Raw genomic sequence first — 24,804 nt, 5'->3', positions numbered from 1 at the left:
ATAAAAATTCTTGTTCCTTTTAGGATTGGGGATTTCCTAAGTATATCTAATTTATCGTCATTACAACTGATTTTGACACGGATTAGTCTGTGTTTATGCTCAAGTATTTTTCCTACCATTATTGCTTTGGTGAGATAAGTTGTTTGAATTTCAGACTTTGTCTGAAATTGTTCTTTAACTAATTATAATGTGTCTTCATTGTTTTGTTCTTCTATACCAGCAATTATAAGGTGTAAGGCTATTTTGTGGCGCTCACGGTTGAGTACAATTAGTTTATTAATTTCTTCTTTTGTTGGTTTAATATCTAATTTATTCTCTGTAAAATTTAGGGCTGATTTATTATGTAGTTGTTCTTTTAGATTTTTAATCTCGTTTTTCAAAGTGTCATTTTCTTTAACCATTGCTTGTTTGCTATGTTCGATTTCCTGAATTCTTCCTTTCATTCCTTGGATTTCAATCTCAAGTGGGAGTATTTTATTTTCTAACGATTTGTGGTTATTGTCAAGCATTAAAGTTAATTCTAGTTTAAAATGGTTTTCTCTGTCTTCTCTTCATCTTTCTAAAGATTCAATGTACTCATAAACACTTTCTAAGGTAATTTTACTTGGTCTCTCTTTGTTAGAGGGGGGTTTAGAAAGATCAGGAAAAGTACTCATTAGCAATAATTTTATCATCTTCCCAAAACAAATTGTATCATAAATGTCTATCCTACATCTTAATGTAATCTATATACTTCTGGTTAATTAATAGAGGTAATGGGCACATTAATAGAGGCAAAGGGTAATAACATGTTCAATTTAATAGCCAATAAAAATGATTTAAAAAATCATATATTTTAATGTGTAATGTTATACTCTAAAATTTTTTGCAAATTGTTTTGGTCGACCAAAAACCTATTACAATATCAACTTCCTTGCAACAAAGATAATAATAACATATACCAATTATATATAATATAATGTAATAAAATAAAATAATAATTAAAATAAATTTATTTTTCAATTTATTTTATTACGAAATGAGTTGAAATTTTAAGAACATGTGGTGATTATGAAATGAGTTGAAATTTTGAGAGCCCATTGTGATTAAAACATGGGTGAAGTTGAATTAATCATTTTCTCATATGATTATTACTTTTATAAATTTTAATTAGATTTAGGGAAAGAAACTAGGAATGGCTCTAGTGCATATTGACAATAAAAAGGAAACATAAAATTTAAGTTGGAATTTTTTTATTTGGTTATTAATTAGATGAAAAAAGCATTTATTATAGAGTGGTTTTTTTATTATTATTAAGGAATCTTAAAAAATAAATATGGTTTAAAATTCAATTTTATTTTCTCACTTAAACAAATTAATAATAATATTATTATTATAATATATTACATTCATATAATTTTAAAAATAATAATAATATATTGATATTATTATATTAATATTTTTATTATAACTTGTTATCAATACTTATCTAAAAGTACTATTAGTAATTATCATAAAAATAAAAAAAAATAAAAATAATATAATAATATTATTAATATATTTCTTATAATATCATTTATGATGATGATGATGGTTAACATCCGTTGAAACCAAATATTGGTCTATTGGACCTAAAGAAACAAATTATTTATTTTGATTTAAGATTTTATTCCTATGCTCAAAAAGCTTGGAGAGAAGCCTCCCAAGCTCACTATAATTTTGACATTGTAAAAGGCTAGGAAGGTCAGTATTGTAACAAAGATTGTGAAACTGAGATCTAATGTGGTTGTACGTGGGGCACTCTAAGAGGAAGTGGTTTTCATCCTCAATGTCCCTATTCTCATATATATGGCAGATCCTTTCCATCCATGGCATTTTAGGAATTGCCCAACGACCTGTTTCACTATGGAGCTCATGAGAATTTGTTCCAATCTTTGCTATATTAATTTTCTTCTTTGAGCTAGTTAAAATAGAGAGATACTTTTGATCTTCTAGGGTGGGGTTGATAACCTTCTTATAATAACTTAATTTTCTTTTAACCGCTAAATCTTTCTCACACCACATTTTTTCTTTGAACTTAAAAGTAACAGTATCTTTAATGTTATTTATGTTTTGCAATGCATCATTCTCGTTGATCTCCCAATAGTTTAACCAGGCCCTTGTGTCTTTATGCCACTCCCAATTGAGCCTTAGGTGGTTTTGGCTGGAACTTAAAGCTAGCTTAGGAAGTCTATGATTGTCTATGTTATTGAGTTTGTGCTTGTACCGCAGAAACCTAATCATAGCTAGGCTCTCAATAGGGGAAATACATGCTTCTATAAGGAGAATAGGATAGGGTGTATTACTTTTAATTTTCAGGTTATAAGCTATAAAACGCTTTTGGATTTGCTCAATCTTTCTCCATGATTCTCTGGAGATGCTGCAACCCCAAACCTCATAGCCATATAAGATAACAGGAGTGACTAAAGTTTCAAAGAGGAACCTCTTTTTATCCCACATTACGAGGTTTGCTATTTTACATTTATTTTCAAGACCAAAATAAGCTTTCCACCCACATTAATCCTTTTCTCAATGCTATGATTCCAGTTGAGCATGTGATGAATATCAATATTATATTATATATACTATAATATAATATTATAATTTTATTAAAATATAATTTTATTATTAAATTTTAAAATACTATTAATCTCATATATCATCATCATCATCATTATTATATATTGGTATTACTCTTATATCAATATTATAACAATATTTTTATTTTAACTTATCATAAATATATATAACAATATTATTATTATGATAATAATAACAATAATATTAGGATATATCTGGTTACAACATTATATTATAATATTACTATTATATTATAATCATATTATTATATTACAAATATATCAATATTATCTTATTATTATATTATATTATGATCATATAAAAATAACAAGATTACTCTAATAATAATAGTAATATATCTTATTAGTAATATATCTTATTATAATGTTATTATGGAATTTAAAGCTAGCTTAGGAAGTCTATGATTGTCTATGTTATTGAGTTTGTGCTTGTACAGCAGAAACCTAATCATAGCTAGGCTCTCAATAGGGGAAAGACCTGCTTCTATAAGGAGAATAGGATAGGGTGTATTACTTTTAATTTTCACGTTATAAGCTATAAAACGCTTCTGGATTTGCTCAATCTTTCTCCATGATTCTCTGGAGATGCTACAACCCCAAACCTCATAGCCATATAAGATAACAGGAGTGACTAAAGTTTCAAAAAGGAACTTCTTTTTATCCCACATTACGAGGTTTGATGTTTTACATTTATTTTCAAGACCAAAATAAGCTTTCCACCCCATTAATCATTTTCTCAATGTTATGATTCCAGTTGAGCATGTGATGAATATCAATATTATATTATATATACTATAATATAATATTATAATTTTATTAAAATATAATTTTATTATTAAATTTTAAAATACTATTAATCTCATATATTATCATCATCATTATTATTATATATTGGTATAACTATTATATCAATATTATAACAATATTTTTATTTTAACTTATCATAGATATATATAATAATATTATTATAATAATAATAATAACAATAATATTAAGATATATCTTGTTACAATATTATATTATATTATATTATAATATTACTATTATATTATTATATTACAAATATATCAATATTATCTTATTATTATATTATATTATGATCATATAAAAATAACAAGATTACTCTAATAATATTAGTAATATATCTTATTATAATGTTATTACTATACTATATTATAATATATCTTATTGTAATGTTATTACTATTTTATATTATATTATAGAAATATAAGTACTATCTTATTATTATTTTATTTTATTATTATATTGAGGATATATCAATATTATTATAATATGAAATGAAATGACATTTTAATGTTTATGAGACTAAAAATAGTTTATGGGATCATCTTTTCGCCTTTTACAATTTAATCATTTTCTTATTCAAAAGGATGATGAGCTGGCCCACCCTTCCAGGACCATCTTTTCGCCTTTTGCAATTCAATATTTTTCTTATTTAAATTGATGATGAGCTGGCCCACCCTTCTAGGACCATCTTTTCATTTTCTGCAATTCAATCCTTTTCTTATTCAAATTGATGATGAGTTGGCCCACCCTCCCAACAATCCCCTCAGTGAAAAGACAATGCCAAGAAACTGATGCTAACATATTCCCATAACTTTCTCTGATGTCTTGAATGCTTCACATTCCAAAATGAAATGTTTTTCAGATTCCACTACCCCAAACATGCAAAATGTACACCCCGTTCTTCCCAAGCTTCTTTAGGCCTTTTCCACCGTCTTGTTTCACACCAAAGTTGATGTGACTTGGTTCTTAACTGAGCAATAAAAACCTTTACCCTCCATGGAATGCTAGCTCTAATGTACTCTTTTTGTTGGAGATCACACGTAGTGTTGAATTCTTCAATGTAGTGCTTCTTCTTTTTACCCAACTCTTTTCCCCAATTATTTAGCTCTTGTTATTTGTGGAATGGGCATTGAGTATATATTCCACTTTTGCATCTATCAAAAGTTGTCTCATCTATATTTTATTTCTTTCACTCATGCCTTCATTGAAGATAACATTATATCGATACTATTTTATAATAATGGTTATTTATTAATACTATTGTATTACTTTAATAATATTATTATTATATTAATATTAATTTCATAATAGTATTATTAAATTAATTTTATTTATAATAATGATATATATTTTTTTTAACTGTAATTTAATTTATTTTTATTTTTAAAATTTTATGATTAAATTAGTTTTATTTATTTTTTTCTGATTATTTATCTCTCTTCTTTTTCTTTTTGTGTTTTCTATCTATATTTCATACCTTCATTGAAGATAACATTATATCACTACTATTTCATTATAATAGTTATTTATTAATACTATTATATTACTTTAATAATATTATTATTATATTAATATTAATTTAATAATTTTATTTATCATAACGATATTTTTTAAATGTAATTTAATTTATTTTTATTTTTAAAATTTTAAGTTAGTTTTATTTCTTTTTGTCTAACTCAATTTTTATCTCTCTTCTTTTTTCTTTTTGTGCTCTCTATCCATATTTCTATTATTAGACTACATTCTTCTCACTCTTGACTCTTTTTTCTAACAATGAATTTCCCTTTTTCCTAACCATGAATTTCCCTAATGATCCCAAACTTAGACATAATTTTAATATCACTAATGTGGGTTTTCAAAATTATTTTAATATATAAAAATTAACTTTGGGATATATTTTTTAGTTTTTAAAGTAAAAATTATTATTATTTTCAAAATATCTTTTAATATAATTTATAAAATATATTTATATAAATTCAAAAATATTTTATTTTCAAAAAAGAAATTATATGTAACAAAATTTCAATAAAAGATAGTAGGAATGATTTGATAATATGAATGATTTTTTAATATTTTTGTATTTGTCTTTCATGTTTAGGATTTTTTGTTTGACTTAAACGTGAGTGGTCAAGCTTTTTAGGTGATAGTGGGTGGCTTGCCAAGTAGTTGCCTTTGCCTCTGATTTTCCCTTATGGGACCAAACATTTCTTTCACCAAGCGTTTAAGCAACAACATGTAGTTTAATGGAAGTTTCTATTGTTTGTAATTGATTTTTCCTTCCTTAATTCATCTGCCATCAATCCTTTGTTTTAAGGACTTTATGAAAACATATGTTTTATGGATTTTATTTTTCAATATATATTTCTCATAGAATTTGTTTTCATGAAAAATATAATTAATATAAATAGATACAGAGATTGCATACTTATAGAAATTATACTATTTTTATATTATTTTTCTCACGCATGTTTCACTTTTGGTTTCTAAATTAATTTTAAATTTGAATTGTGGAATATTTAATGAGATTTCAAACACTAATTGTGGGAAGAAAACATTACGACAAAAGATGTATTATCATACTTTCAAAAGCCTCAATCCAAAGATCTGCATTCTCTTCATGCTTCAAACTTATGAGTATAACAACCAATAACTGAAGCAGATATCTACTCTTATGAGAATGCATCTAATATCTAAAGAACATGAGATAATATGTTCCTCTAATGATAAAAATGATACAAATTCATCTTCACTAGAAATTGACAATGAAGATGTTGAAGGTTTTTCCTTAAGAGAGGATATAACACATTCATGGAAAAGAAAAAAATGACAGTAGGACATTGGGCAAAACTTCCAAGAAGAATGGATTTCAATATTTACATATATTTTAAAAGTACCTCCAAAAATAAGAATGAGAGTTCATGAGAAGTTATATGCAATGAATGTAGTTGGAAAATTGGCAGGGAAGTGAAATTTAAAAATAAGTAAGATACAATAGAGAAGCAATCAGGATAGGTGTATGTGAATAAAATTGTAAATGATGAGGAGAAAATGTATTATTATACGTAAATATTCAAAGGAATGTTGACATGTCAAATTTGAAGATAAAGATTAGAAATATTTAATAAGGGAAAGGAAAAGGCAAGTGGAGGAACCATCTATTGATTTTCTTAGCGCAATTAGGGTTAGCACAATATTTCTAAAATTCTAATAATTAATTTTTATGTGGATATTATTTTAACTTATACCAATATATCATTTACCAATTATGCTTTATAAATTCAACCATAAAGAATAGAGGAACAATAGAGATCGCAACACACAAAACAAGACAAAATTTACCCTGGGAAAACCCACAAAGGGGTAAAACCCAACAACCTTTTTTAATAGAGAAATTACTCTTATTCAATGAGAGACACACCTAGAACTATGTTAAACTTAGTATTCTCCTCCAAGTCAAGTCACCCAATATAATAATGCACTTTACTCTGCCTGTTTGGCCCAGAATTTCGACCTTCCTACAATAGTTAGCTGCCCCAAAATTTCGGCCCTGTAATAGTTTCTCTAATAACCCAGAAATTGTGTACCCGTGTAACAGTTTCCCCATAAAATTGTGAACCACAAAGAGAGAGATAAATCCACACGTGTGAGTTTATATAGAGAGAGAGAGAAGAGAGAAATTTCAGCCTCCTTCTTCATCCTACTTCATCTTTCTTGTCCTTCGCTTGCTTGCCTAGAAACTGTCTTATGTGTAAGAATGTGACTGTCCAAATGGAGGAGGTCAAGATGCCCTTATATAGTAGTATATCTAGGGTGAGTGGATATGTCTCTTGGCCAGGGTCGATTTGACTTGGAGGGAAGCCAACTCGTCACTTTTGGAGCCAAAATTTACATTTCAAAAATTCAAATTTTCATCTTTAAAAAGTCGCAATGGGGATTTAACTCAAAATAAATTTTCCTTTGACTCAAGTATTTATAATTATGTTTTAAAATGATAAATATAATTACATCAAGTGACCAAATGAACATTATGAAGACCGATCATAGTTACAAATTCAACACTGCCTCTTAACTAGGGAGGTATTTATAATCATTGTCATAAGTGTTCTCAAATTGAACAAATTTCTCTAAGGAAAAAGGTTATCAAACATTACGAGCATCATCATCTATCATTAGCATCTGCTAGTGGCGATATTTGGGTACCAAACATATGGCAATGTCCTCATCATATCAAGACCCATTCCTCTATAGTGATTGGTCCTTGAATCCCATGGCATATACCTAGGCCAAAATGTTGAGACACATAACTAGCAAGCACTCACTCACCCCTCCTCGTGATTACTTTAGGCCAAGACTTCACTCAACCCCTTCTTGGTTGGTGATCAGGCCTATATGTTTAAAGGACCTCACTCCACCCTCCTTAGTGTGTGATCAAGGTCCAACACCTCACTCAACCATTCTGGTGTGTGATCAGGGTCTAGATGTTAAGGACCTCACTCCACCATGTCTGGTGTGTGACCAGGATATAGGAGCTCACTCCACCTTTCTGGTGTGTGATCAGGGTCCAAATGTTGAAGGACCTCACTCCATGATTCTGGGTGTGTGATCAGGGTCCAAAACCTCACTCTGCCCATTCGATGTGTAATCAGAGTCAATATGCTAAAGGAACTTTATCCACCGTGTTTGGTGTGTGATTAGGGTCCACGACCTCACTCCACCATTCTTTATGTGTGATCAAGATCCTCCTCCAAGGGACACTCACTCAACACTGCTTGTTGAGCCCTCTAGGCCTCTTACACCCATTCTCCATTTCAGGAGAATGTCCATCCATGCTACAGACATATAAGAACTCCCTCTCAATGAGAGTAGTAATCTATTCGAGCCCCATCTTATCTCTGAAGTACAAAATCTTGTCTCTTGACAATGGCTTCGTCATAACATCAGTTGTCGGCTCATCGATGGAGATGTACTCGAGCCTTCTTGCTACCCTATGCACCATGTCACGGATGTAATTGTACTTTAAGTCAATATGCTTCAACCTATCATTGAACACAAGACTCTCTTAAAGCTTCACACAACTTTGATTATCGCAATGTATCACTATCAGTTCCAACTCTTAGCCAAACAATCTTGCAAACAACTTCTAGAGCCACATTTCTTTGGTACAAGCCTCATTAATTTTGATGTACTCTGCTCTAGTAGTGCTAAGTGAAATCAACTGATGCTTCCTACTCATACACAATATCATAGTGGATCCCAAACTAAAGAATATTTTTGGGTGTGTGTTATATTATTTCCATGTGTCATGGGGTCCCGGGGAGCACCCCAGAAAAAAACTTATTTTATGTGGACCCAATAATAGTTAGGCAGACCTAAGGATGGGGGTAGACCAAAAGATGATGGGTGGACCTACCCATGGTTTTGTGCATGGTTTTCCTGCATGGATTTTGGGCATGTTTGCTTTTGCCTATGGTATTTATAGATTTAGTCAAGGAAACTATGGTTATGTTCTAATCCAAGGTTAATGGATTGGGGTTTATGAATTCTTCGGCATGTATATATATGTATTATAACATTGAAAGGAATATAATGAAAAATCAATCTAGTATTCTCGGCTTTGGGATCTAGGGGGAAAAATATGTGTATTTGTTTTATGTTCTCGCCAATTTATATTTTTCTATTTTAAGAATTCATTTTCAGCTAATTTCTATATAGGGTTAAAACCTTCATTTCTTACTAGAGAATTTTCGGCTTGAAAGGGACGCCTTTTTTGCTGAGGTTTTTTACTTGGGCTTGTGATATACCCTATTACAGTGGGATATTTGAAGGATTGATTCTTATTGTGAAAGAAGATGGTGAATAGTGGAAAACTAGAGATTGAGAAATGCGATTGTGTCTCTCAAATTTAATATTATTAAATGTATTAGGGGAGGCTATAACGAAGGCTTTGTGGGATAAGTTAGGCACTTCATATCAATAGAAGCCTCTGGTGAACAAATTGTTCCTGTGAAAAATTTTCTATAACATGAGGATGAAGAATGTAGACTTGATGGCAGAGATTGAAATGCCTTTAATACTGTGGTAATCCAATTTTTATATGTTGATATCAAAATTTCATATGAAGATAAGTGCATCAGTATGTTTTTTTCTCTACCAGACTCATGGGATAGTCTGTTTATTGCAATAGGTAGCAATACAACTACCTTGAATTTTGATGAAATGGTCTCATCCTTATGGTCGAAGAAGATGAGACGTAAAAATATGGAGAGCCAAAATGGAAAGGCCTTGTCTATGAGAGGACGATCCAAGAACAAAACAAAAAAAAGTCCTCAAGTGGGAGATCTAAATCTCCAAGAAAATCTGTAAAGGTATGGTGGAAATGCGGAAAGGAGGGGCACTAAAAAAATGGTTGTATATCTAAAACTCTTGAGAAAAGAAATGGATTTGATGATTCTCCTTTTGTAGAGGCGAAAACAACCTTAGATGAAGGTGGGGATGTGTACTTGGATTCTTCTTCAAGTACACACGTAAATCATGAGGCATGGTTGATTGATTCAAGTGCATCCTTTCACTTCACTCCCCATAGCGAGTGGTTCTATGAGTACGAGAAATATGATGGTGGTGATGTCTTCTTAGGGGATGATAGGAAGACTAGAATCACAGGACATGGAAAATTCAAGCTAAAGTTGCAAGGTGAAAGGATTAGAACACTTCCTGGTGTTCTACATATTCCTGCATTGGCCAGAAATTTTATTTATGTAAGTAAGATGGATGATGCAAGTGTAAAAATAATGTTCAAGAAATATACCTAAAAGATGGTTTGAGGAGCACCGGTATTGATGTGGGGAGTTCGAAACAAAACTTTATATAAGTTGTTGGCAAGTACTATTATTGATCAGTGTAACAGCTCTATGGTTCCTAAAGGTAGAGCAGAAAATCTTCTAGTCTTTGGAAAAAAAGACTATGTGGTGGCATCAAAGACTGGGATACATTGGAGAGAAGGGCCTTCAAATACTGCATGGTAATAGTATGGTAAAAGGTATGTCTAATTTCCCTTTGGATTTCAATTTTTGTGAAAATTGTGTATATGGGAAGTAGAATCGGGTGAGTTTCCCTTCTGTTGCTAAGAGGGTGAAAGGGATATTATGGCTTGTTGGGTAGCAGAGGTCCCACGTAATGGTTTTGGGATAGAAAGCCTACAAATTAGGATTAAACTATTGTAAAAACTCTGAAGTATGCGGAGCGCGACATGTAAAAGGTCGAGTCAAAAGGGTAGTCCACCCAAAAATAATGTAAAGAAATGTAAGTTGAGTCGGCCTGCCTATAGATCACGGTCCATGGAAAGGTATAAATAGAGCGAGGCTCTATGGGTAGAGTAGTCAAGTTTTGGGTATGATTTTGGAGATCTGAAATGTAATGGGTGTCTAAGAAGAGCATTCTGAGAGCATCTGTAAGTCCGAGTCGGGGCTTGGGTAGAGGACAGAGGCTCTGCAGCTATGTGTGCAGAGTCCCGGAAGAGTCCGCATCTATATGCACGGACCCCTACAGCTGAGTGCACAAGGCAGATTTGGATGTAAGGGTGATAAGTGGAAATAAAGATAAGTTTCTTCTGAATTTTGTGTTAATTCTGAACTATCGCAACTCTGTTCTTTTATGGTTAATGAAACTATTTTGATCTGCACGTATATGCTTATTGAGTACTTGTGAATCGGGTTTAATCTTAATATGCAAACTAAATGAAAGAAGTAAATGTTTGCTTAAAGACCTCTCTAAATAGATCTGGGTTATAATACTTAATCAAATAAATTAGTGCGGTAAGAGAAAGTTAAGATTATCTGGATCTGCGTGGATTTAGTGCAACGCGAAGCTACAAGATGGCGCGTGAACCTCTCAAACCACATCTAGACATCCCCAAGGTGTGAAAACCTGGTTCCAGCACCCTCCCCTGCTACCTCGGGTGAGACCTCAATCCGCGCTTCGTGGCTATTGCCGAAAGGGCCGGTAGCTGCGGGATTTTCTTGGTTAAATAATTCTTCCGAACTTTAGTCAGGCCCATATAAGCCAACAAATGGTTCCGTTGCCGGGACTGGGATCTACCTAAAGGGTGTCTGGTGTGGAACGTGGAAAGAAAAACGTTGAAGGATCGAAGGAATTAGGGACAGTAATAGATCAAGGGTAACTATGGCAAGCACGATTCAGTTACCAGTATTCAAGGGAGTAGGAGACGAAGACCAGGAACAATTCTGGTTTGTGCTAACATCAGTATGGAACACGCAGCAAGTCGCGGATGATAATACTAGGAATGCTACCTTAGTCAGCACATTGCAGGACCGAGCACTGACATGGTACATGAAGTATTCAAGCAGTAACCCAACAGCGGCGGTAGCGAACATCCAGACAGAATTAAAAAAAGGAATTTAGCTGGCCGAAGTCAAGAAAACAGTCAGTCGTAGGATTCAAAGAGATTGTAATGATGCCGAGTGAAACTCCATGGGATTTGGATCAAAGGTTGAAAAGCGCTATCCACAAGGCTAACATGACACTGACAGATGAACAGCGCTACGCTTGGTTCATTGCATCATTAACGCCATATCTAAAGTAAGCTTTGTTACAACAAAAGATCTCAACCCAAGCTGAAGTGCTAGAGGTAGCAATGCGGCTGCACGAAACCCCGATACCAGACCCAGGGTTGGGAGTTCAGCAAATTCAAGCGTAGGTCCAAAATTTATGCTTGGAAATGCAGAAGTTAAAACAAGAATAGACACTGCGTTCAGAGGTCCAAGAGGAAGTATGGTGTGTAAGGTGTAAGATCCAGGGACACGATAAAGATCTCTCAGTGAATTTTGTGGTAACAAGGGGACCAACACCAGTGTGACCAGAGGCACAGGAAGGGCCGAGCACAACCACCCCACTCTAGTGTGCAATCTGTCAGGTGGGAGGAAAGCACAACACTGATAACTGTCATCTATTACCAAAATACAACCAGACCCCCCAGCAGCTCTTTTGCAACTTTTGTAGATCAGTGGGCCACGAAGAAAGGGATTGTCGTAGCTATCAAATGTTGATGGATCAGTCATCTGCCTATAGAATGCAGATGAAGGCGCAAAGTCAAGATCCAGCCACGGCGATTGTGCACGGTGGGTTCTAAGGGCGCGGTCGAGGACGGGGCAGAATGGGACCAGGAAGGGGTCACGGGCAGTTAATCTATTACAACTATGGAGGACCAGGACATTACACGCGAGATTGTACCAACCCAACCAGAATTTCATGTAGCTATTGTGAGCAATTCGATCATGAGCTGCTAGACTGTCCTTTGTTGATAGCACAAATTCGGGAAAAGAGGGCAGCGCAACCAACAACGACCCAGAATGTGCAGATGATGAGGTCCAAACCCCGCGAGGAAGATCCCAAGGTCAACATGGTGCTGAGGAGTGGCACGGCCACAGGAGCGGATGGACAGAACCCAGGAGGCGATAAGGGGATGTATCGGGAAGCTCCGGGAGCTTCGCGGAGGTCTCTACCCTAGGTAATAGGGATCAGCCCGAGACAGACAAGGATCCCTCGATGATAACTACCTTTTTAGAGACATGTATAAAATTTCTTAGCAACAACAGGGCGGTTAAAGGCTTACAGGGGAAGACATGCATCACGGACCGGAAGGGAAATGCGGTTAACAGCACAGATCGGTGATATGAAATGGAGTAGGTAATTTTGGATCTGGGCTCAGATGCCAACGTATTTCCGAAACAGACATGGGAGTGCATGGGTAAGCCTACACTACAATGGTCCCCTATCCAATTACGGATGGCAAATCAACAGAAAGTGCTACCCCTGGGAAGGTTGCGAGGAGTGATGGTAGACCTTGATGGTGCTAATACCCGCACGGATTTTGAAGTTATTGAGCTCATGGATGAAAATACGCCCTATCCTGCGCTGTTAGGAATAGATTGGGCCACCGACATGAACGGAGTTATTAATCTAAAGAAGAGGACAATGATATTTGAAACAAAGGCACTCCGCGTCGTTATTCCACTAGATCCGGCTGAAGGACCGCGCTACCTCGAACTGGTGCACAACGATGACAATGAAGATTGTAGTTACAGAATGACTGCCCAGGAGTGAGGATGGGTCAAGACATTGGAGGATAGCAGAATATCACGAGGGGATGGAGAATCCGGCGCTGATGATTCAGATGAGGAAGACGAGCGGTGGCGCAATTGGTTGAACGGAGTAACCACGCTACACTGCAACATGGTGACGAAATCGTTGTACTATGTAAAGGCCCAGGATCGTGAATTGCCAAAGTATGATGGGTTGACAATGGTAGATGAATTTCTGACCAAATTTGAAATCGCAGTACCGGAGCACCAACGGTTTGACATGATGAAATGGGCATTGTGCGCGATGCCTGCATAATGGTGGGACACACATGAAGGAACGTTCAAAGATTGGCGCGCCTGCAGGTGTATGATGAAGATCAGATTTGGGAAGCCAGAAGTACACATAATAGAGAAATACGATGGACGTGATGACTCGTGCATGCACCTTACCAGACGAACCAAAGCCTACGGAGGGGAACCTCAACCAGAATGGGTGCACTTATTTTATCACACCCTGGATGTCATTCCTAGAAATTGGTATACTGAAGCAGAGCTCCGGCATGACACAAGCGAGTGGGATATCTTGTGCGAAGGGTTCTTAGCGACATTCCTCTTTGAAGATCAATGGATGGATCCTGTAGATGAAGCGCTCCAGTTGGTAAAGGCCGCCACTTTCAAGACGCCAATAGAACCAGAGGAACCTGCGCAGCCCGACTGGTCGTGGCAACTGAGCCAAACCCTCACATGCTATAATGTTGAGGTAGAAGATGATGAGGATGATTCGCGAAACGTCAATATTCTGGAATTAGAGGGAAGCTGCAAGGTGCGTGGACCCAAAATCGAAGATCATGATATGATGGCGCCATTGAAAACAAAACAAGTCAATATAGGAACCGAAGAAGAACCGAAGTATGCAACGCTTGGGGACTATTGGGACGACGCTACAATAGAAAAGGTCGTCGAATTGCTCCACAAATATCGAGACTTGTTTCCAACAAAGATCACAGAACTAAAAGGGATCCTAGGGGACTTGGGAGTGATGAAGATAACATTGAAGCCAGATGCAAAACCAGTTAAGCAGTGGCCCTACCGATTGAATCCAAAATATAAAGCAAAGGTCCATGAAGAACTGGACAAGATGTTGGCAGCAGGAATCATTGAGCCCGTCGAGGAGTCCGATTAGGTAAGTCCAATGGTTGTGCAGGAAAAGAAACAGAAGGGCGAGATTTGGATCTGCGTGGATCTCAGGAAGCTCAATGATACCTGCGTGAACGACCCATTTCCAACACTGTTTACGGATGAAGTACTAGAAAATGTGTGGGGGCAGGAAGCCTACTCGTTCATAAATGGGTTCTTAGGATACCACCAAATCAAGATCGCGCCAGAGGATAGGAGTAAAATGATGTTCACCACCGAATGGGCTTGCTTTCAATACACAATGATGTCCTTTGGTCTAAAGAACGCGTCGGTGATATTTTCACAAATAGTGGTAGCAGCATTCAAAGAATTTATACACAAGTTTTTATAGGTCTATCTAGACGACCGGGCTGTGTTTGGACTATTCAAGAAGCATGTAGTGAGCTTATAGTTAATGTTGGATACTTGTCGACGACACCAGATTGCACTGAATCTCAAGAAGTGTACTTTCCTTGTCCCGTTCAGGAACCTGCTGGGCCATGTGGTCTGTAAGCAAGGCCTGATGGTGGATCTGGCGAAGATCGCCATCATACTCAATCTGCAAGCACCGTGCAATGTCAAGCAATTACGCGCCACACTAGGGCACACAGGCTACTATCGAAAGTTCATCAAAAGCTACGCTCAGATCATGGCTCCGATGGAATAGTTGCTAAAGAAGGATGCTACTTATTGTTGGAACGAGGAATGTAACAAAATTCTGGAGACACTTAAGGAAAAGATGGCATCGGCCCCTATATTGGTCTTTCCAAAATGGGACGTCGAATTTCATGTGCATGTCGACGCGTCATGTATTGCCTTAGGGGCAGTACTTACACAACCAGGAGCGGAGGGAATTGACCACCTGATTGCGTTTGAAAGTCGTCGATTATCAAAAGCTGAGAAGAACTATTTCACTACTGAGCGCAAGGGATTAGCGATGGTATATTCTCTTCAAAAATTCCCCCATTATCTACTGGGAGGTCACTTTAAGATGTATAACGAACACTCGGCGTTAAAATACCTTATCAATAAGCCTGTGTTAGGGGGGCGTATCTGTTGATGGTTGCTGTTATTCTAGGAGTATGACTTCGAGGTCGTCGTCAAGCCGAGACGTCTAAATGCAGGCCCAGATCACCTGTCCCGAATTCAGACTGGCGAAGAACCCACAAATCTAGAAGATGGACTTCCAGATGCTCAGCTATATGCGGTGCGCATAGCGGACGACCATTTTGAAGATATAATCCATTTCTTAACTACAAGGACCACGCCGCAAGGATACTCCGTTCAACAGAAGAAGGAATTGGTGATACGTGCAGCAAACTTCACCGTGATTGCAGGACACCTCTACAAAATGGGCAATGATGAGATTCTACGTCGATATGTCCTGGAGTTCAAGCAAGGACAGATCCTAGCCAAACCCACAAGGGGGTTTCTGTCGGACACTATACAGGTCACGCCACAGCCCAAAAGATACTTCGCATAGGATTATGGTGGCCCACTCTGCATCAGGATTCAAAAGCTCACTGCCGAGCCTGCGACACCTATCAACGGACAGGGAAACCGTCGCGAAGAGATGAAATGCCGCTCCAACCGCAGATGATGCTACAGCCCTTCAAAAAGTGGGCAATCGACTTTCTAGGACCTATTGAACTGCAAGGAAAAACGGGCTTGTGCTATATCATCATCGCAACAGATTATTTAACCCAATGGGCCGAGGCACAACCGGTTAAGGATTGCATGACTGCAACAACTACGAAGTTTTTGTTTGAGAATGTACTGACAAGGTTTGGCTGTCCCAAAATTCTCATGAGCAATCGGGGAACACATTTTCTGAATGAAACCATCAGTGCACTCACTGAGGAATTCCAAATATATCATCAACAGAGTACGCCATACCACCCGCAAGCAAATGGGACCGTGGAGGCATTCAACAAAATCTTGGAGACTACATTGACCAAGGTCTGTAATGCGCAACGAAATGACTGGGACTTGCGCATCCCTGCTGTGCTATGGGCATATTGAACCACATGCAAGAAATTGACGGGCCAAACACCTTTTCGGTTAGTCTATGGCAAGGAGGCCGTCATGCCTATGGAATATATTGTGCCTAGTCTGCGGATCGCGGCAATCACAGGTATGGCAGACCACAGGGCTTTGGAGGAAAGGCTTGCACAGCTTGAAGAAATGGAGGAGGAACGATTTTTGGCTGGATTCCATCAGCAAGTGCAGAAACAACGGGAAAAAGCGTGGCATGATCGCCATATCAAGGTGCGCACCTTCAAGGAGAATGATCTAGTATTGCTATATGACAGTAAATTCGAGAAGTTCCCCGGCAAACTCCGAATGCATTGGTTGGGACCTTACGTCATCAAAGAAGTTACTGATGGGGGCACAATTTAGCTTTCCAAACTCAATGGGGACCCCTTTCTAGGCCAAGTAAATGGCAGTCGCCTGAAGCTCTATACGGGTAGGCCGGCCGCCTGACTAACCGTTCGAGGGATAATCTCACCGCTCCAACCAGTTGAAAGAGAGTGCGAGACGATAAAGAAGTCTGGGACAAAAAGGCACAAGTGCCAGGATACGCAACGATCAGGCCCATCATCAGGATCGCAACTACACGGTCAGAAGTACGTTGTTGCATTGCTCCAAGCAAAGGTGACCGTACAGGTCACTATTCATGACACGATGTTTGCATTATGGCAAAAGGGAGCAGGCGACAAGCAATTAAGGGAAGGAGTATGAGCCAGGTATGGCATGAGCTGCTGCAGAATTTACATGGGGGCGTTGGAACAAGTGGAAATCTAGGAATTTGAAGTTCGACTCGCTTATAAAACACTGAGGAATAGTTGCTAGGTGACTTACACTTCCACAAAGCGTATGCTGAGTCTTGACATGGTGTTGTTTATTATCTCTGCATAAGGAGTAAGCTCGCAAGTGGTAATATGGCCAAGAGGGCAGCCAAACTATCTCAGGCGCATGGTGTTGATAGCCACAGGCGTTCCGCAGCCCGCAGACTCAACAGTAGGGGATGTACTGGAAACGAGAAGACACGAAGCAGAAGTGGTCCGGATGCCGTCGCCCCATCCATGGGTAGGTCGGAAAACTACAACAATTCAACAAACAGATGGGAAAATGGAGACCACGAGTTAGAACAAAGTTACTAAGGTGTCTTTGAAAAATTATAAGCAGTGGGATCTCACGAACAGCAACAACGGTCTCGCAAAATTGTAACACAAGCTGCAGCAGATAGTGCGACGAGAAGATACGAAGGTTGGAAGTGGCTATGGAGGTACAAGGAGGTCCCGTTTGAGGCTTCTCCGCTGGAGCTAAAATTGTATCAGGGGGTGTTCTATGTTAACTGAGCAGAGCAGAATGAGCATCATCAGTTGGAAGAAGTAGTAAAAACACTGAAGCAGGAGCTAGACAAGGCGTTGTAGGAGACAACAATGAAGCAGTAGGATGATGAGCGTCACTCAGAGGGAGGTGAACCACAAAGCCACGACAGCGTATCACGCCGCACCAACGAGTGACTCGGGACGAGTCACGATAATTGTGTTGGGGGACTGTTGGGTAGCAGAGGTCCCGCGTAATGGTTTTGGGACAGAAAGCCTAGAAATTAGGATTAAACTATTGTAAAAACTCCGAAGTATGCGGAGCGCGAAATGTAAAAGGTCGAGTCAAAAGGGTAGTTCGCCCAAAAATAATGTAAAGAAATGTAAGTTGAGTCGGCCCGCCTATGGATCGCGGTCCATGGAAAGGTATAAATAGAGTGAGGCTCTATGTGTAGAGTAGTCAAGTTTTGGGTATGATTTTGGAGATCTAAAATGTAATGGGTGTCTAAGAAGAGCATTCTGAGAGCGTCTGTAAGTCGGAGTCGAGGCTTGGGTAGAGGATAGAGGCTCTGCAGCTGTGTGCATAGAGGCCTAGAAGAGTCCACAGCTGTGTGCACAGACCCCTGCAGCTGAGTGCGCAGGGCAGAGCTGGATGTAAGGGTGATAAGTGGAAATAAGGGTAAGTTTCTTCTGAATTTTGTGTTAATTCTGAACTATCGCAACTCTGTTGTTTTATGGTTAATGAAACTATCTTGATCTGCGTGTATATGCTTATTGAGTACTTGTGAATCGGGTTTAATCTTAATATGCGAACTAAATGCAAGAAGTAAATGTTTGCTTAAAGACCTCTCTAAATAGATCTGGGTTATAATACTTAATCGAATAAATTAGCACGGTAAGAGAAAGTTAATATTATATGGATCTGCGCGGATTTAGCGCAGTGTGAAGCTACAGGACAATGCGCAAACCTCTTAGACCACATCTAGACATCCCCAGGGTGCGAAAACTTGGTTCCAACACCGTCCCCTACTACCTCGGGTGAGACCTCAGTGCACGCTTTGCAGGCTGTTGCCAAAAGGGCCGGTAGCTGTGGGATTTGCTTGGCTAAATAATTCTTCTGAACTTGGGTCAGGCCCATATAAGCCAATAAGGCTTGTGCATAGTGACGTGTTTGGATCTATGTCAATTCCATCACTGGGGAAGTTTGTGTATTATTTCTAATTTATAGATGACTTCTCGAGGAATACATGGATATATTTCCGCAAGAACAAATATTAATTATTTGAGAGGTTTAAATAATTCAAGTCTTTGGTGGAAAACCAGACAAAGAAGAAGATTAAGGTGGTGAGGATAGATAAAGGTGGAGAGTTCTGCAAGAAGCAATTTGAAGAGTTTTGTAAGAAGTGTTGTATAGCACTATAAAAGACTACTCCATACACACATTAGAAAAATGGAGTTTCAGAAAGGATGAATAGGACATTGATGGAGAACAAAAAATCATGCTCAGTGGTGTCAAGTTAGGAAAGGAATTCTGGGCAGAGGCAGTGAATACTACATGCTACTTATTCAATAGATCACCTTCATCATCATTGGGGGATAAGACTCCACATGACATATGGACTGGTATGAAGCCCTCTCTCTCACATCTTAGGGTATTTCGTTGTGATGCATATGTACATGTTCCAAAGGAGAAAAGAACCAAGTTGGATAGTAAATCTGAAAGGTGCATATTTATTGGGTATAAGGATGGTTTTAAAAGTTATAAGCTTTGGAACTTAGAAACAAGGAAGGTTGTGTACAATCGATATGTGGTGTTTAGAGAGGTTAAAGATTTTATTAAACACGAATTCCTATAAAAAGAACCTGAGAAGATAAAGTTTGAACTGAGGGAGGAAGAATCAAACTCTACAGAAAAACAAGAATCAGAAGAGGAAGAGCCACACACTCCAATTTTGAGAAGATCAGTTCGAGAGAGAAGGCAGCCAAAGAGGTATAGTCCATCTACAATCTGTTCAAATTTTTCTTTATCTATTATTAACGATGATCCCAAAATTGTCAGGGAAGTAATGGATTCAAAGGATGGTGTTGGGTCCTTAATTTTTAAAGGAATAGAAGTTGCGGAGGATGTTTTGGATAGAGTCACTAGAAGCAGAGCACCAATAAATCAAAGCAGCAACAGAATATTTGTTTTGGGACTTGCACAAGGGAAAGTAAGGGCACGGTTTGAAAAATATGGAACCAATTTTGACACAGACAACAAGAAACCAAGGTAATGGCTCGAGGTTTTGGAAAATCGTGAATCAAGCAATCGAGGGACCAAAGACCAAATCAAGTGAAAGTGGGCTATAAAAGAAGATGAAAAGTAGTGAGAAACAAGTTTAGAAGGATTTGTGAAAGTTTAAACGACATTGCAAGGATGAGATTTGGGTTGTGTAAAAGGAACATTGCTTGTAGGAAGATATGATTATGTAATGATGTATTTTGATAGTTGTTTCAAGTTGTAATATATGTGCACAATTATATAATGTGTTGTAAGTTGTACTAAAGGATTGTTATTTAATAATAAAAGGAGAATGGGAGTTTTGTCACATGTTTATATGTTTCGCACCCCCTTTTAAAATTTTCTTTATGCTGATTATTTTCTTTTAAATGCATAATTTAGCTTGTTGTGAATGGATGGATGGATCGTTGCACAAACTAAATAATATTTAATTATAGATTCCCTTCTATATTTCTATGCTTCTGTCTCACCTCAGGTTAGATGCTCCTTTGATCCAAGGGAGTGAAAAAGTCAGTGAAGTGCTAGAGTACGTGGAAATATTTGTTGGCACCCTAGGACAAACCTTGGGTCATTATTCATTCAAAATTTTCCACCAACAAATGGTTTCATTTCCGAGACCTCGAGCTTCTTAGGGGATCTAGATCATGTTATCAAGGTATATTGGTCAGGAGATTCAGTAATGGTGGCATGAGAAAGCTGATCACTTTGTTTTGTAGCAAGTAGAATTGAGACAAAAGGATAAAGATTAGAAATGAGAGGAGGTTTTGTACATTGAGACTACTTGTGATTAATATGAGATCTTTTAGTGCAAGTTTCCTAAGGAATTAGATAATTTGTTGACTCGACTTCAGCATAAATCAGATGATGTGACACGGCTGAGGTTACGCAGAACTTGGACTATTAGTGATCTGGCTGATCTTCATCGGTTGGATATAGATTTAATGAGAGTTGTCAATTTTGGGTTGACATGACTCTTGAGAGCTATATTATTGAATTTGGTACTTAGAAGCACAAATTCTTCTCTCGTGCAAAAGCTATATTTAAGTTTGGGCTATGGGGACGACTACTAAAAGAGATTACTCTTGGATTAAAGTGATGATGGTTGAAGACAATGTATTGGTATTTCCAAAAGGCCAAATGGTAGCTTAATGTTTTAATATTGGGGCAATGGATTAGGGGAGAGGAATGTCTTGCAGATGTGGGATAACGTAGAATTCATTCTAATGAATCAAGAAGAGTTATTGAATGTGAGATATTTTAGAGCATTATGAAGGGCAAGAATAGCTGACAAGTGGCGAGAAAGGAAGTTGTGGTAAGTTAGGGTTAGAAGAAGGTTATTACAGCGCATAGGAGATGTTGTAAGAAGTTCGGCAATGCGGAATAAGGAAATGGAGACTCCAGCATTGTGGAAAGGAAACGAGGAAGAAGGTTCTTTTTCTAGAAAAATAGGAGCCGCCAGTGGGAGTAAAGTGGTGGATTGAGAAGTGGCTACTCAAATACATGGGGAATCAAAAGGATTTCAGATGCCTAAGTCAACGGACCAACCAACTATGTTACCAGATGAGCACACACAAGTAGATGACGATATGCACTTTGCGATGAGGTAGATTTTCTTTGAGGATGATTTAGTACTAGAATATAGAACCCCGCAACACAACAACATGACTTCTCCTCTCCCTAACCTTCCCCTAGTGCCATATCAAAGTCATGGTCTTTTTGTTTTAAGGTACGTAAGTTCATTAAAGTCCATCTAGTGCATAATCGATATAAGGGTAAAGGTAGTTTTAGTAGTATTGATCATCCAAGTTCATCTAGTTGGTCTCAACCGAGTTCCCAAGTATTTATACTTTTTTTCTCACGAAAATAAACTATGGCCTGTAGGTTTTAACCTCGTACAGAAATTACTTACGTACGAATTCTAAAAACAGAAAACAATGGCGAGAGCATAACGCATAAAACAAATATACACAGAGATTTATCCTTGGATCCCAAAACCAGGACTACCAAATTGATTTTTCATTATGTTCCTTTTAATGTTACAATACATATATATACATGTTGAAGCATCCATAAGCCCTAATCCATTAACCCTAGATTAGAACATAACCATAGTTCCCTTGACCGGATCTACAAAATACCATTGACCGAAAACCATCGGACCCAAAACCATGTGCGAAATCCATGAAAAAAACCATAGGTAGGTCCACCCACCTAATATAGGGTCCAAAAAAAATTCCTGGGGCGTTGCCCTAAACCCCATAGCAAGGGGCTTCTACCCACCTCAAACCCCGTGATAGGGAGGGGGCTGCCACCCCCCCTCTAACCCATCTTCTTAAATACTAGGGCTGTTGAGGAAAGAATATAACACAACCCAAAATAATGGCCCCTGGCAGGAGTCTAAACACTCTAGCACGTCAAGGCAAAGAGGTAGGTCACAACCCTTGGTCATATGGTGAGAAATGTACGAATGGCTAAGTAAAAGGGGCTCATCATATTAGAGGTGGGCAATGAGCAGATCATAACATAGTGCCACTGTGGAGTAACAATATGGAATTTCTATGATATTGTAATACAGAGTGTTATGAGATGGATGAGTCAGCAGTTGTGATTCCGCGACACCACTAAGGCCACCACAACTAATCGCTCCCAGCAATGGAAAATGGGGAATTCGAGTAGTTAAGGAAAAAACGATACGTGAACCGGCTGAGTAGTTAAAGATGAACATCATGGAAAAGACGTGGCCTGATCATAGGCGATCACAAGATGTGGCATGGATATATTTTGATATCATCAACATTCAATTTTCCCATGTTTTTCTATTCTGTCATTTTTGTATTTTAAGGAAAGGAATCAAATCTATTGCAATGATTTGGGCAGAATTGCCTTCGCATGCCAAGACATCTAATCGATCAGACAACTGGAACTTGGCTAAGATATTTTTGTAACTATTTTTTCAAGCTTGTTGGGTGTGTGTTATATTGTTTCCATGACTACCCCACGCGTGTACCCTATATTAGGTGGGCAGACCTACCTATGGTTTTGTGAATGGATTTCGCACATGGTTTTAGGCATGATGGTTTTTTTTCCATGGTATTTTGTAGATTTGGTCAAGGGAACTACGGTTATGTTCTAATCCAGGGTTAATGGATTGGGGTTTATGGATGCTTCGACGTGTATATATATGTATTGTAACATTGAAAGGAATATAATGAAAAATCAATCTGGAAATCCTAGTTTTGGGATCAAGGGGAAAATCTATGTGTATACATGTTTTATGCTCTCACCATTGTTTATGTTCTACTTTTACGAATTTGTTTGCAGGTACTTTTTGTACGTGGTTGAAACGTACGTTTGGTATCAAAGCTATTTCGGCTTCAAGGGGACACCTTTGCTGCTGAGGGGCTAGTCGTGGAAAGAATATAACACAACCCAACATTCTCCCACTTGTTGTTTTCTTTGCACAAGGGTCCACAGGAGAGCTTAGTCATTGATCTAGCCCTGCAACGCCCATTTGTTTCTCTACACCAAGAGAACTTCTCAGTGCTCACAGACTTTGTCAATGCATCTAGAGTATTCTTCAAAGTGTCCACCTTTACCAAAAGCACCTTTTTGTCTTCTACCATATCCCTCAAAAGTGATATTGAACATCAATGTGCTTTGTCTTTGAATGATAAGCAAGGTTATTTGCCAATAAAATTTCTCTTTGGTTGTCACAGTCTATCCTTATAGCTCATTGTACTAACCCCATACTTGAACACAATCTCTGCAACCAAACAACTTCCTTTCATGCATGAGTGGCTACCATGTATTCTACCTTTGTAGTTGATAGTGCCACTACAGATTGGCTCTTACTCATCCAAATGACTGCACCTCCAAGTAGGTTAAACACATACCCACTTGCAGATCTTCCCTAATCTATATCTCTAGCATAGTCTGCATCAACAAAGCCATGGATGTCCAGAACTCTGTCCAATCTTGGTCTTCCTTGGTAGCACAAACCATAATCACTAGTGCCACGCAAATATCTGAAAAACTGCTTCATTGTTATCCAATGCCCCTTCCCAGGTTTTGACATAAACCTGCTCAATGCTCCTGTTAGACTCCGTCTTGTCAGCCCACTGCAGTCAAATTCTCCAAAGTTCATTCCTTGTTATGCACAGTCACTGATGTTACTGTGGTCCAGAAAAGAGTCATTTTAATTCTTGAGTCCAGGGTTTTGTCTGTAGACTAGAGGAAGGTTGAGTGAGTTTTTAGGGATGTCATCGTCAATAATGTGAGATTGATTATTCTTCAAAACCCTGTTTTGAAGAAGAAATCATCAAATGTGTTTTTTTTTTAAAGATGTGATTTGTCAAAATGTTTCAAATTCTCCAGCTCTTCAAATGGCAGCAGCTTCAGCAGCTCCTATCTCTGTAAAAGCACAAACAGAAAGAACATCATCAGCAATCAGAGACAAAGCGAAATCAAACAAAACTGAGTTTTGCATCCAAATG

The sequence above is a fragment of the Pinus tabuliformis genome, chromosome 1_2 (genome assembly GCF_031772625.1).
Source record: "Pinus tabuliformis cultivar Carrire ecotype Pingquan chromosome 1_2, CPIR1, whole genome shotgun sequence".
NCBI lineage: Eukaryota > Viridiplantae > Streptophyta > Pinopsida > Pinales > Pinaceae > Pinus > Pinus tabuliformis.
Note: the sequence above shows the minus strand (reverse complement) of the source record.